The sequence below is a fragment of the Etheostoma spectabile genome, chromosome 17 (genome assembly GCF_008692095.1).
Source record: "Etheostoma spectabile isolate EspeVRDwgs_2016 chromosome 17, UIUC_Espe_1.0, whole genome shotgun sequence".
Classification (NCBI taxonomy): Eukaryota; Metazoa; Chordata; class Actinopteri; order Perciformes; family Percidae; genus Etheostoma; species Etheostoma spectabile.
The window spans coordinates 6480378-6491782 of NC_045749.1; the positions used below are offsets into that span (position 1 = coordinate 6480378).

General features: G+C 39.3%; 1 long non-coding RNA gene across 1 annotated transcript in view; it reads left to right on the top strand.

Moving 5' to 3' along the window:
• The first annotated feature begins 1279 nt into the window (after positions 1-1279).
• The window catches only part of LOC116705439 (uncharacterized), a 28230-nt gene continuing 18104 nt past the window's right edge, over positions 1280-11405 (top strand). Inside the window, exons 1-2 of the long non-coding RNA XR_004335936.1 lie at positions 1280-6578; positions 9643-9650. This is a non-coding gene — a long non-coding RNA (uncharacterized LOC116705439). The remainder of the gene's footprint in view (positions 6579-9642; positions 9651-11405) is intronic.

Genomic DNA, 11405 nt, shown 5'->3' on the forward strand with positions numbered 1-11405 from the left:
AATCAGAAAGTGTTTACACTTGCAGTGGCTGCTTGTCCCAATCATTTACTCTGACAACATACAACAACTTTTATCTTTCTCAGCAGGTAAATGCTTTCATTAAACCTTTATTTTGTAATCGACCCATGTGAGTGATCTATAGATCCATATCAAGTAAGTGTGCCCCTCTCTCTCCCTCTCTCTCTCTCCCTCTCTCTCTCTCTCCCTCTTTTGTGTGTCTGTGTGAAGGTTACAGTCACCGTGTCACCCACGATCCTGTCATTGTCTCACATTTTGTTTGTTGCTGTGTTTGCATGGCACGCAATGAACAAAACCAAGTCACAGTCTCTCTCCCTCTCTCTCTTTCTCTCTTCCCCCCACCCTCCTTGACTGGAGCTTTTGACATTACTCCACTCGATTGCCCGTTTACCCCCAAGTCAAGTTTGAGACAGGCAAGAAGTGTAAAAGAGGTTGGCCATGTCATATCCGCTCAGTGTGCATGGGATTGTTGGACTGCACGGCTGTGATCATTGTTCAGGAGAACAATTCCTGCACAGAGCAAGCAGGAAGGCAGCATATCAGACAAAAAGTGGAAGAATAGTTGCAAACAGAGGCTGGTTGGACAATTTGAACATAGTTTTCACTGCAGTAGTGGCAGTATGGGTTTATCTAGTAGCCTATTGTTGGAATATGTAGGCTATTTGTTTTTGGTATCATGTAGTATTCACTCATATTTTGATTATTACTGGATTCTCTGCTGTCTTTCATAATATGTATTTTCTTTACTTTAACATTTACTTTGTTGGACTTTGAAGAGATTTTGTCAAATTAATCTAACTTACTCTGCCACCTGGACACCACTTCAAAGATATTAATATTAATGGGATATATCCACCTTAATAGGCTTTAAAAACACTGTTCTCTCGACACTCCCGGGTGTCTGTGAAAGTTAATTTAAATGACCACGAGAACCCTTAAACCTTAAACGTCTGAGAATATTAGTCTTAAACCCGATGTTATCAATGTTACGTTAAGGCTTTTGAATCATCTTTCACTGAGAAACCCCAAATCATAGAGAACTATTTTTAAATCATATTAGTGCAGGCTAGGCCTATAGGGGCGTACATAGGCACACAGGATATCTAGTTCAGCCTGGTTTGCGTATTGGTTATTTTAGGCTAAATACATCTCCCTGAAACGAATGACAAATTCCTTGTTATTAAGCTTGCGAGGCTCTGGGATGTTGTGAAACCTAAAACACATACGCTACATGCGTTTTAACATAGGCTACATGGCAATTTATAGTGCTCCATTAAGTTTGAAATGAATGCAACTTAGCCCCTTGAACAGCTGTCTTTATATAGCCTGGCTGCTAACGCAAAGTTCTATAATCTTCCTTTCTTTCGTTCTGTTTTGACAATTGATTAAGTGGGCCTATTTGACTAATTGATTTCTATAACAAAAAATATCGAATACAGAAACTGCGTAAAGTTGTCGCTAGGCAACAGACCGATTGCCGGCGTTGTGGTGGTTCTCAGGTGTGCTTTTATAGAACATCACAGTGGGCTTCGACTCAGCAGCCAATCAGAGGTGAGGACCGGAACTAACCGTCCTATAAGGGGATATTAGCTTACAGGATAATAACTGAGGGATGCGGCGGCTGAGGAGCCAGTTACTCACGGGTGAGCAGCGCCCGTCCAATCTGATTTATGTCACGCATCTCCGTTTGGCTCTCCAGATCAATAGCTGACGTCTGAGAGAGCAGGGGGAGGGAGGGGTGCCGTCGAGTTGAGCTGCTGTACAGGTACAAGGAAAGGAAACAAGGTGCAACAGGTTAACAGCAGTCTTTGACCCATGAACAAAATCAAGTGCCACATAGGCTACAAATTAGTTTGTGAGCTGTTCGTGATGTGCAGTGCAATCCAGAGGTTTTAAATAATACAAATAGCAATCAGCAGCAACTGTAGGCTACTTAATTATAGTATTACTTCTTATGCTGTTTTGTGGGTTAATTGCGAAATAGTTTAGCCCAACTAGGCCCTATGTAGACTATTATTATCATTATTATTACGCTATTGTTATTAGCCAATAGTCTGTCATTATAACGCACTAAAATCACAGGATTTAGGTCATCCTCTAAGATTAAAGCTTTCATTAATCACTGCTGTTAAATCAGTAGCTTGCGGAAATTATCGATTTCTAAGTCTTAAAAGGTGTAGGGGGTCAAACGACAGACATATTCCAAGCACTTTATTTGGAAAAACAATTCTCGTTCAATAATGCAACTGAATCTGCCATTTAAATCACGTTATGGACTAAAAAGACATTTAAAAAAAAGTCTTCAATAAAGTTCCTCAAAGTCTGTCGGTCTGTCTTTTGTTTTAGAGAGAGTTTTATCTCATCCTGAAAATGAAAATATTATTTCCTCGTTGCTTGCTGGGTATTTTGCCTCATCAGTGCTGATTGGCTTTCAGTATCAGTAGTTTGTGTCAAGTTAGATACGCTCACACGCACACCCACTCCCTGCTATTGAAACCATAATGTTTTTGTACGCATGTGGCTCACTGCTGAAACCATTGAAGCCTGCATGTAACCTGCCGTGTCCGGCATATTCACGCAATTACAACTAGAAGACCGACGCTCAGACCACCATAATAACCACCATGATAAAAACAAAGTATAGCCTACCCCTCACACACTAGGCTTGACCTATAGGCCTATATATCCCGTTATATAACACTAGATATTTCAGCTTTAGTATTGTGAAATTTCATACATTATTCAGGTCCAATTTATTAGCTTTGGTTGGCAGATGTCAGAGCGTGATGGAGATGTTTATGTTTGACTGATTTCGGGGGCCATCATCCCGCACGCTTATCAAACATTCATGTGTGGCAGCTGTAGTTGTGGATCTGCCCTCCATCGGGTCTCCTGTGGCCGCTTCATTTCTCTCCTTAAGCAACCACGACCTCCCCACTCAGTTAACCTACTGTCATTTAGCATTTAAGAGACAGCTTAGCCACGTCAGAGGTAACATAATGTAAAAGCATACATATCACAGAACAAACATAGGCTACAAACTATACAGAAAACCTTTAGGCTATAGCAACAACTTCTTACATTATACATATCGCATAAGAGCTCATTAAAATATACAAATAAACTATAGACGGTAAAAACACATGAAGTTAATTGAAAGTCAGAACATAATGTCTGACAGGCTTACATGATATTGTTGTTATTGATTTATAATGTCACCAAAAGATTTAAAGGTTGCAGGGCTGCTGTTGAAGGCACCATAATGCTTTTTTTTAATGTGACTTTTAGTTGTTGACCAAACGTTAACCCCAAAAATAAAACAAAAATATTTACCTAACTCTTAGTTCTTATAGTGGCTTTATCATAGGATACTTGCCATGCCATAAGTGTTTTGTTTTTAATATTTAAGCAATACTGAAGTTATTCTTTGGTTATTTTCCTTTCGTTATACCACAGTGATATTAACCAATAAAGGGGAATTGTCTGGGATGGCTATTTGTGTTGTATTATCCTATAATATTGAATTACTAAAGCCAATCAAACTTTTTGTTATTTTGTTATTCATTTGTGATTTCCCATTTGCTGGGAACCTTTTTAATCCCCCTTCAAAAGAGATCAGCTAAAAGAAACTTTTCTAGTTCCATATTAGGCAACATGGCTGTTTTTTCTTTTTTTGTAGCCCTTGTGCTGCAACATAATATTTTCTCTCCCAGTTGACTATGGCTGCACAGACCATCCAATGCTTTTTTTTTTTTTTTAAATTGGGCTGCGAACACGGTGATTTTCAGTCTTTTGACCCCTCCATGAACAGCACGCCGCCGCCCTCGCTGCTCCCCGGCACCCCTCCCAAACAGCCCCACACAATGCTACGTGTGCGTGGTATGTGGGCTAAATGTCGTGCAGAGGTAATGGGAAGTAGTCGGAAGGTAAGGTCACGGGTTCACGGCGGGGTTAAAGAGACCTGTCCATGGCTCCTGTTTGCTTTTTTTTCCACAACGCCGCTTCCTTCCTACAGGAGGATGTGTCCAGTGTGCCACCGTCCTCACCCCGCAACAACCCCGTCCCCGCACAGACCGTGTTTGTTTTTCTGCGTTTATTAAATCTTCCCCCGGCAGGAAAGCGACCAATATCACCACGTCACTGGGTGCTGGTGAGTTTAGCACTTTGCATCCCTCCTCGCCCCCCTGAGAAATCTTGTGTGTTTACTTGTGAAGTCTGGTCTATTTATATCCTCGCATGTTCAAGGCTGTGGCTATTTTTTTTTTCCCATGTTTGTTTTTTCTCCAAGATTTTTTTTTCAAAGTTTTAATGTTCAAGCATTTTACACCTTTTTTTTTTTTTTCAATCATGTAAATAAAACAGGCAGGATTACTTTTTTTGGCTACTTGTTTTGCACCTATAATTTAATTTGGTGGTTCCACCTGTATTCTTTGCCCTTTTTTTAAATGTTTGATCATAGATATTTTTTTCTACAAAATGAAGTCAATGAACTTTCCCATTGATGAACAAAATTATGCCACTTATGCCCCTTTGCATCAGTTCTTTGAAGAGTTCACAGTATTCATATTCATATATCCCATATTCAAGCAGCAATGATGTAGTTAAGCTATTGAAAAGAAGTAGATATAAATGTTATTTTTTTAGAGCAGATTATTATTATCTCATTAGGGATAACTGCCTGCAGGTCAGGTGGGTTATCTGCCATTTTAATTGCCACTGCATCATTGTTCAGGTCTTTAACCATTTTCCTGGGTTTTGCTCTAATATAATGGAAATTACATGGGATGTAGATTACTCCTTTAAGAAACCAAGTAATGTACTAATTATTAAAGAGTGGCACATGTATACGTTTAAAAAAAAGAAGCTATTGCTGTTAGCTATTGCATTATATTTTATGCAGGCGGCAGTAGTTATATTACGCTTACTTGACTGCTTGTTTTTGCATAGTGAGTTTAACAGTGGGAGTTAAATTGAAATAGCAATTAGTTTTTGTATAGATAAGAAGAAATACTATTTAATATTCATATTGTAAAACTTGATTCTACCGCAGGTACATATTCTACAGATTAGTTTTTTAAAACAATTTCTAATACAAACTTATTTTAAAACCAATTTGGTGTCACTTTTACTTTTAAACTTATGAATTGATACTTGGAACACACACATAGCCTTAAGAAAAAAACTAGCATGGAGTATATGAACTAAAAACTAAACTTAGTTTCCTCCATTCTAAATGGACCATATTTGTATATTTCATTAGAATTAAAAACAACTGCAACTGAATAAAATCAACAATTCAAAGTAATGTGTTTATTGTTAATATTATGACAAACACTGAAGTAATGTGTGTTTACCTTGTAATATTTTCCTTGATTCTTGTCTAAATAAGGCAGTTTATAAGCACATTATGATATCACCAGAGTCAGGACACATTATAATAACACAATGCCATGCAGACAACATACAAAAAACATGCAGATAAAACATTTTCTGTCAAAGATGGAATTTAATATGATTGGTTGCCACATAAAGTAAGAGTTATGCAACCCTTATGTTTATAAACTATTCATTTATAACTGTAAAATATGTACTAAAAAATGTATGTGGTTTCTGACATGGAGGATGACCCCTGGGATTAAGGATGTAGAAACTTAGAGGACAATAACATGAATGAGGCAACCCAGACAACACTGCCACTCACTCAGTGCTTTCACTGAGGGAAGAGAAGATGAATGGAAGGACCACAGGATGGACAACAAAGTGGAAAGAGAGAAAAGATTAAAAGAGAGAGAGAATGGAGAAAGAGAAATAACGGAGAAGGCATATATCCTCTAAGCAGGTGATTGAGATTCACCTGACAGAAACAAGACAAAAACAGAAAGCGAGAGTAACGGAGGTACAGTGGAGTTTTGCATTGGCATGGACATGGACAGGGTTTTGCCTTCCCTCTGTTTCCTTCTCTCTCTCATCCTCTCCTTTTCTCTTTGTGTCCGTATAGAGAAATCTATACAGGAGAGAGAGAGATTTTGGGCATCTGCCTATCTCCTCCTCACCATGGCGCCCCCGAGACCAGGCAAGCAACGAGAGAACACATACACACAGACACACACACATTTTTAGCCGCCGCAGAAGGAGAACAGCTTGGCTCTGTGTTACACTGAAAACCCTACTTTCCCCTCAATCAGACAGACAGGTAGACAGCTGGGTGTTACGCTAAATCCCTTCCCCCATGTGTCTCTCCTAACAAGGCTTCGCTCTTCCTGTCACTTCTCTCTTTCTGCTGCTCTCTTTATTCTACGCCCCAGGCCTAAAAGCGAGACAAGAGAGAGAGCTTTGGGAAATATTGGAAAATTGGGAAAATGTAGAGTGGTTTATGAATAGTTCAAGGGAGATGATACGGTTTAAAGTTTCAGGATTAGTTGACAGAAACAGCCATCGAAGACGCTAAAATAAAACATAGTGTCTCCAACAGAAGAGTTATCTGTCCCGCTCTAGTCCCTCTCCACCCTGACCCCGAGTTCACTCCTTTTAAGCACCACTTCACCCCCAAGCACACATTTGTGATACACACACATAACCACACACACAGACACACACAGACACACACACACACACACACACACACACACACACAGAGGCTGACAGCCTCTTCCCATCAGTGTTTTGTTGTTCTTGCCAGTGATTATGATCTCACCACATAGCAGGACTAAGCCTCAATCTCAACAGTCAGCCAGTCAGTTTGGCAGTCATTCAGCCAGCCAGTCAGTTAGCAGCAGATAATTATCAAAACAGTAACTTAAACAGCCAGTTGAGTAGGTTGTCAGTTATCAAAAAGGATAAGCAGCGGTGGTGTAAAGTAACTAAGTACATTCACTCAAGTACATTATTTAAGTACACTTTTGTGGCACTTGTGTAGCCTATCGAGTATTTCTATTTTCTGCTACATAATACTTCTATGCTATTACTTTTCAATGAGAAATGTTGTACTTTTTACTCCACTACATTTATATGACAGCTGGAGCTACTGTCTACATGAAGATTTCCATAAAACAGCTATGATACAGATGCACACATTTAAATTAAACCAGTGGGCCTTGACCTTTTTGGCTTGTGACCCCTTATACTGGGGCCCTTTAACCACGTATAGATGTCCAGAGCCATTTCCCCTCGGAACTTCTCAGATGGTATACTTTAAATCACTCTTTGAGACCCAGAGAGGTTAATAATATGGTACATAATAAAATATCAATCACTTTTGATGCTTTTAGTAAAATTAGCTGATCGTGCTTATTTACTTTTACTATACTATACTTTTACTCTATGATTTTAAATTCAGGACTTTTACTTGTAGAAAAGTATTTTTACATTATTTTAGTTGTACTTGTATTTAAATAAAGGATCTGAGTACTGCTTCCAATATTGCATTCCAGTCAGTCAGTGGCTCATTTTAGTTGACTAGATTCTGCGGTTATCACCTCAGCCCTAAAACATATTTCCTATACTCACTACAACTCTTCTTTAATAAGGAAGCGACATGGATTAGACCGGCAAAAGGGAATAAGAAGAGGATAAAAAAGACCCTTTATTTTCCGTAGAACCCCTCCTGACTCTCTATCTTTGAAAATCAAGCGAGAAATCTTGCTGTATAGGCTCAGGTACAAATTCTAATAGTCACAGCAAGTCAAAAAAAAGAACTCTATGTTCTACTCTACTATGAGCTTAAACACTGCAAGAATCCAAGCATTCAAGTCCAGGCAAGATTCAGAAAAACCTATCCACCCTTTTATTTCCACCCGATTGAGCCTAAACAGTCTTTCCTCAGGTCTCCCCCAAAAAGCTGCTCAGGCTGTGGCTGATATGGTCCTAACAAAGAATATTTAGAGTTTAAAATACATCCAACTGACAGCCTGAACTCACTTCTGTTTGTTTGTTTTAATCATTTAATTAATCAAATTGATTTTCTTCTATCTCTTATAACACATGTTTTAAATGTATTGTATATTTTTTAATTTGATGTCTGTATGAGTTATGTGAACTGCTTTGAATTGCCTTAGTGTATGAAATGTGCCATAAAAATAAACTTTATTTGCATTGCCATAGCAAATTCAGTGCTTTGTTTTATTTTTTAATTAGGTAAATCCTAAAGTTGCGTTTACTGTGTGTAAGGATCAAATCCGCTCACACAAAAAGAGGGTTGACGTGCTGGGTAAAAACGTCAAACAAGTTTGCACTCTGAAACGACCTGATGTGTTTTAAATAGCATAACGTTGGCACGGATGTAGATTTCATGTCATAGAGCTGGTGGAGTAAGGGAGGAAACACACCATCTCCACACTGGTTGTAGTTGGACGGAGAGAATGTAGTTTTTGCCATCGATCTAAAGTACCACAAAATACAATCAATGTGTCAGCTCAAGTCCATAGTCGTTTGCATTTTCAATAAGCCAAATTCAGTTCCTGAAACACATAAAAGTCCCTTCCCATTAACTTTAAGCCATCAGATAAGTGGAACTATTGGCATTTATTGTTGGCATCTGTTAAAAAACTCTGAACACATAATAGAAACCTGACAGAGAGAATAATGTGGTTTAAGCAATTGTTTACCAGATAATAGTTGTGTCATTACCTTCATAACACTACCAGCCTGATTGAGTTTCTCTTCCCCTCAGGCTTCCCCACAACGCTAGTGTGAAAAATGAAAGACCAGACTGAAATAAAAAAAGATGTATTAATATATTTAGATAATTTAAAGGAGAGTCGGTCGTTGATATGCAAGCGGTGTGCCTGATGAACATGAACAAAAACAGAGCGCTGGAGTTGGAATATTCTAAGAACAACTGTATCCGTTGTTGTGCTAATCCTAAATGAAATATGTATTCAGTAAACGGATTAGGGCGTCCAGTGTCATAAAAGAAACCACTTACCAGCACCAAAGGTAATTTGTAACCTTAGCAACTGCTTGTGGAAATGAATGGGGGATTAGGATTGGCTGCAGCCAGCGTTGTCCTCATGCAGTCAAAACGACCCACACACATACACACGCACACACACACACACACACACACACACACACACACACACAAACACTTGTTAAGACTACTGTAAATTCAAGCACACTGAGCACATATGCAGGCATGAAAGCATGGGAAAAGTTGTGCACCAACACTAAATAAGGTTTTACACATAACATACAAGTAAAAATCTAAAAGTAAAATGTGACCAGGAAAAACAACAGGATTACGTATTGTACGAGTGAAAGAGAAGTAGAAAAAAGTGGGGAAATTAGAATAACCCGACCTTTTATTTGACAGGATATCTGTTAGCTCTTTACTGCCAAAGAAAGACCTCGAGCAACAGGTCAAAGGATTTGTTATCAGTCTAAATGGTAATGGTACAGCTGAAGGGTTGTTCCCAATACACTTTTAATTGCTGTAACTCCTTGCCTATATAACTGACACATTTGTTAAAATATTTATGCAGTGTGTGTATGTATGTGTGTGTGTATGTGTGTGTGTGTGTGATTTTAAACCCAGGCCTTGTGTGACAGTTCTCAGGAAGCAGAGGCGTTAACCGAACCTGCAAGTTCTCAACTTGCACTTATGTCGACTCTTGCTTGAACAGACAGGTGTGTGTGTGTGTGTGTGTGTGTGTGTGTGTGTGTGTGTGTGTGTGTGTGTGTGTGTGTGTGTGGTGTGTTGTGGTGGTGTGTGTGTGTGTGTGTGTGTGTGTGTGTGTGTGTGCATGCAGCTTTATGTATGTACACAGAGAGCAAAGGAAACAGGCAGACAAACTGTAAATACATTTATGAGTTGAAAGATATGCAGGTACAAAGACAGATACACAGACATGGAGTCAAATTTAGTGGACAGAGAAAGAGAAGGAAAGCAAGAGGGCGATTATGTTCTAAATAGCACCACCGTGTTGGAGACATCTCAAATAGCTAATTGCTTAAGCATGTGGAAGTGACAATAGCCCAACCTCGTTCTCATCTGTTCTCTTTCTCTAATCCCTCTGTCGTTTTGTGTTTTGCCTTGCTCGTACATGTGTGCATGTGCTTGTCCCCTCACTTTGTCAGTCTCTCACGCCAAGTGACTCATCATCTTCCTTATCTCACCTCATACCTTCTTACTTTCTGTCACTCCCTCCGTAAGTCTGGGGAAGCTATTAAAGCAGTGGCAAATGGCTTCTTGGGTGACATTTGCTGACATTCAAGGAAGTGCATTTATCAGTGTACTACAGTTCACCTTGGTGAATGAAATCCATTTGTGTTGCTGTGATGGCCTGGTGGCCTCTTTCCTTCCATCTTTCTCTCTCTCTCTTTCTGTCACTCTCTCTCTCTTTCTCTATTTCTCTTTCTCTCTCTCTCTCTCCCCCCATCCCCCCTATCCCCCCTGTCCCTAAATGGATGCCTAGTGTACAGGGAAATGGCAAGGTGGCGCGCGTCTTCGCAGCTGCTCTCAAATGTCATGCTGAAGAAAAAATCTTTAATGGGCTAAGTGTAGCCTTTCCAGCCCTGACTTGTCAGGTAATCAGAAATCTCTCTCACTCTCTCTGCTTCTCTCCTTACCCACCTTTTCCTCGGTCCTCAGGTCCCCAGGGCCATGACACACCACTAATTACCTGTTATACCAATCGGAGAGTGGGATGGCTCTGGGATGGAAGATGCTTTTAAGACCTGAAGATATCACATCCTCCTTGTCATCGCCTTCATTCGGCCAGCCTGCATATTTTTAACCCAGTTATGATTTTAGTATATATATATATATATTTTTATTAGGCCAAGGCATAACTCTACGGCACTGGAGTCACCTGGAACATGACACCTCGTATGGGAATTCCATGTAACTGAGGGGATTTCTTTCACGACACCTGCAGGAACCAGTAGTAGTCTGTCACTGTTTCTCTCAGGAGGATTTTATTGTGACACTAGAAGACAGAATAGTGTTAAAATAAATAAATAAATAAATAAAAAATAAAATAAAAAAAAAAACTAGTTTGTAACTGCATGAAGCATGACCAAATGTTTATATAACTTATTTTATTCTGGTATTTTTATGTAGAGATCCATTAAGACTTATACCCTTTTGTCTCACATTGCCATCTAATTATAGGTTTTTAACATTTGCAGTAAGCATCATCTGTTCATCCCTTGAAAAACAAACCTTGCCTAAAGGTAAGTAACTGGCAGTTTACAATTATGTCCCAGCTAAATGACAAACATGAATGTGATAGTGAACTTTAATGTGACATGCAGTCCTGGCAGATATTTTAATTTCTCCCTCTGGGCGTCAGTTGATTGACAGCATGTTGTGTTATGTGGCTCAGTGTAAATTCTTTCAGGAAGACCTAGCTTTTAATCAGTGCACTCCTAAATCAATTCAGCTGTTG